The sequence below is a fragment of the Rhea americana genome, unplaced genomic scaffold (assembly GCF_003343005.1).
Source record: "Rhea americana isolate MKP2758 unplaced genomic scaffold, rheAme1 scaffold_569, whole genome shotgun sequence".
NCBI classification, from domain to species: Eukaryota; Metazoa; Chordata; class Aves; order Rheiformes; family Rheidae; genus Rhea; species Rhea americana.
The window spans coordinates 12650-16749 of NW_028186722.1; positions in this window are offsets into that span (position 1 = coordinate 12650).

The following is a 4100-nucleotide window of genomic DNA, read 5'->3' on the forward strand; positions in this document are numbered from 1 at the left end:
ACACTGTGCACGGGAGCAGCACGTGTGTGTGCCAGCACACTGTGCATGGGAGCAGTGTGCGTCGGCGGGACACCGTTGGTGGCACGCTGTGCACAGGAGCAGCGTGTGTGCAGGGCACCATCATCGGCACGCTGTGCACAGCAGCAGTGTGCACACGTGGGGCACCGTTGGTGGCACGCTGTGCAGAGGAGCCGCAGGCGCGTGTAGTGCGTGACTGCGAGCACGGCATCCGTGCGAGCAGCACGCGTGTGCGCGGCACTGCCGCGAGCACGGCGTCCGTGCGAGCAGCACGTCTGTGCACGGCGCCGTTGTAAGGACGCTGCCACGCGAGCGTCACGCGTGTGCGGGGCAGCAGGCGTGTGCGGGGCACGGCGCGCCGCGGCCGGCAGGTGGCTCTGCTCCCCGCGAGGTGCTGGGCTGGGCGGGTGCTGAGCCGTGCTGAGCTGTGTTGTGCTGTGCTGTGCCGTGCCAGGCTGAGCCGAGCCATGCCGTGCCACACTGAGCTGAGCTGTGCCGGGCTGAGCCAAGTTGAGCCAGGCCAGGCCAAGCAGAGCCATGCCGAGCCGAGCCAGGCAATGCTGTGCTGAGCCAAGCCGTGCCGAGCCGGACGGTGCTGGCGGGGCTGCAGCGGGCAGGGCGGTGGCGGCAGCACCGCTGCAGCCGCGGGGCCGGGCACCGCCGGCGCTGGGGGGTCGGGCGGGCAGCCCGCGGCGAGCGGTGCCGGCGGCAGCGCTGGCATGGGCCCCGGCTGCGGTAACTCCCGCCGCAGATGCGCCCCCAGGCAGCCTTATTAACCTTTCCTGATTAAGGCAATTTTTTCCAGCACGTTATCCGCTAATCGAAACATCGCTGGCTGCTCTGCTCCGTGGGGCTCGGGACGGGAGCCGGCACCTCTGGCCGGAGGGGCCGTGCGTGGCCAGGGACGCGGGGGGCCGGGGGGCCGTGCGGGGCCCCCTCCCTCCCTGCCCACCTCGGCCCGGGACGGTAGCAGGGTCCGTGCAGGGGCAGGGACCCACAGAGGGTGGAGACCGAGTGGAGCTGAGGACTTGGAGATGCTGGTGGACCTGGAGGGGCTGGGGGGTCTTGGGGGTCCTGGAGATGCTGGGGGAATCCAGACGGACTGGAGAGCAAGTGGAGCTGTGGACCCCAGGGATCAGGGGGACCCCGAGGGGCTGGGGGCTCTGGAGAGGCTGGGGGAACCCTGGGGCTGGGGACCCCGGGGATCAGGGGGACCCCGAGGGACTGGGGGCTCTGGAGAGGCTGGCAGGACCCTGGCGCTGTGTGACCGCGGAGATGCTGGGACACCTAAAGCTGCCGAGGGCTGGGAAGGGGGGGGGAGCCGGGGCCCCGGGGGTGGCGGGACGGGGCGGGTGACGGGGCCGGATGCATGATCCGGGGGCTCTGCGAGCTGCCCCCCGCGGCGTGGGCACCCGGGGGGCTGCGGCGCCGTCCCTGCCGCCGGGAAAGCCGCAGCAGGCTGCCGAGGCGCCTGGCTGCCAGCTTCACCGGCAGCAAATATTCACGGCTGATAAAGGCAGATGCTCACAGCATCTGGAGTCCCAGGCAGGTTTGGCACCATGGCCCGTGCACCTCCCTCGATGGGGCATCACTCTGGGGGAAGCTGGGGTGCTGCTGGGGCACGCAGGGCCCTGGGTGCAGCATCCTGGGAGCACGGCGGGTTTCCCAGCCGGCAGCACGTGCTGAGCCTGGGGACAGCCTGGCCGCTGCGTGTGTGCGCTGTGCGGCAGCCCTGCCGCCTGGCGCCCTGGCTGCGCGTGCATGCCGTGCCACGTGTGCATGCTGTGCCATGAGTGCATGTGCCACATGTACATGCTGTGCTGCATGTACGTGCTGTAGTACACGTGCATAGTGCTGTGCATGCATGCGTGTGCACGCTGTACTGCGAGTGCACGCTGTACTGCGAGTGCATGCTGTGCTGTGTGCACGCTGCGTGTGCACACTGCTGTGTGTGCACGCTGTGCTGTGCATGCATGCTGTGCTGCATGTGCATGCTGCGTGTGCACACTGTACTGTGCGTGCACGCTGTGCTGCATGTGCACACTGTGCCATGCATGCATGCTGTGCTGCATGTGCATGCTGTGTGTGCACGCTGTGCTGTGTGTGCACGCTGTGCTGTGCATGCATGCTGTGCTGCATGTGCACGCTGTGCCATGTGTGTGCATGCATGGGACCCCCACAGCCCCCCTCACTCAAGCCCAGGGCAAGCTGCCAGGCTCAATCTGGCAATGCCAGAGCTCTTCCCTCCTCCCGTGTGTGTTGGCAAAATCCTGCTGGCAAAGTTGGGAAACAGAGACAGCCCTGTTGGCCCGGCTGCCGGGGGAATCGCAGCTGCGGCGGCACGCGAAGTGCACAGTCACGGCGCAATCTGCTCCGCCGGAGGTGTTACTCCGTGGGGAGCGCAGCGGCCCTCGGGGGCTGGCGCCGCGGGGGCTGCCCGGGGGCGGCCAACGTGCAGGGGGATGCCCAGCCCCGCTGTGCCGGCGTTACCCAGGCTGGGCGGCGGGGCGCGGGACGGAGACGCGGCCTGCAAGGACAGAGCTGCGGTGGGCACCGCGGGTGCAGACAGCAACGACGCGCTGAGCCGCGACACCCGGGCAGAGCCCGGAGCTGAGCAGGAGATGCCGGGATGCCCACGGTGCCGGGCCCTCGTCCGGGCGAGGAAGGCAACTGGCAACGCTGCTGCGGGTGGCCTGGCCCCGGGGCTGGGGGCCACCGGGCCCATGGGACACCCACAGTGTGCTGTGCCCCCCCAATCCCTGCCCGCCTGGGTGAGCCGGCCGTAGCCACCAGCACGCATGGGCACGCCTGTGGGCGTGCTGCACAAGCGAAGCGATGTCCATGTGCACAGCCCCTGCACACCGCCCAGCCGCCCTGCCCCCCTCCTTTGCACGTGCGTGGAGGGGCACACGCATGCCCGTCCCTGCCCAGCCATGCACCGCCATGCACACATGCGTGTCCATCCTTGCCTGCCCATGCACCACCACGTGCACACGTGTGCCCAGCTGTGCTTCGCCATGTGCACGCATGGATCCGTCCCACCGGGTAGCAGACCCCGCTCACTCAGCACCCGCTCCCCGCCGAGAGGTGACCCGTGGCTGCCCGCCACCCCGCGCGCTGCACAGATGGTTTCTATCTTCCAGTAAATCATATTTACGTGCACACATGGCCGAGAGTGGGTGAGAGCGAGAAACGGATTCCCCCAGAGCGGGCAGGATTTACGAGAGGAAATGGCTTGCAGATTCCCTTTCTTTCCCCTGCCCCTTTCTCCCCCCTGTTTCTTGCTTTTCCAAGTGCAGGTCAGGGCTGTGCTGGAGCATGCCGGGACGGCTGGGAGCCTCGGCGGGGTGCGGCAGGGCCACCCCCTCCCCAGCACCCTGCGGCTGCAGCAGCCCTGGGTGGCTCCTGGGTGGGTGCAGGGGGCCACCAAGGTGCTGCAGGTGGGATGCGGGTGCCTTGCATGGCACTGCCCGGTGCCCTGCATGTGTCTGAGGGCATGGGGGTGTGCACGTGTGCGTGTATCTGAGCACGTGTGTGTGTGTCTGTGCACGCAAGTGCCAGTGTGAGCGTGCCTGTGCATGCTTGTGTGTGCCTGTGCGTGCATGCAAGCATGCGCCTGTGCATACATGAACATGCATGGAGGGGGAGACGAGGCCTGAGCAAAGCGTTGCTCTTTTCCCAGGCATTACATAATAAACCACTGGTGATAGCGGATACGGGGCGTTTCGTGCTACGTGTGGCACGCAACGCTGCCTTCCGGCACGCCGCCGCCCCGTTACGTTCCAGGGAGCCAATTAACGGGATCCCTCCAGCAACAGCATTTGAAATCTTCTCTCCGAGATCAGGGGCACCCGAACTGGGGGGTTGTGTAGCTGAGGGGAGGCCCGGGGAGCGCCGGAGGCGCGGGCGGTGCTGCGGGCCAGGCGCAGGAGCAGAGCCGCTGCCACAGCTGAGCCCAGGCTGCCTGTGCGCAGCGCCGGGGCTGCTGCCACCCCACGCTCTGCTTGCCTGCCCCGCACGGTCCTCTTGCATGCTCACACCCACCCCTGTGCACACCTCTTTGTGTGCATCCTCCCTCCCCC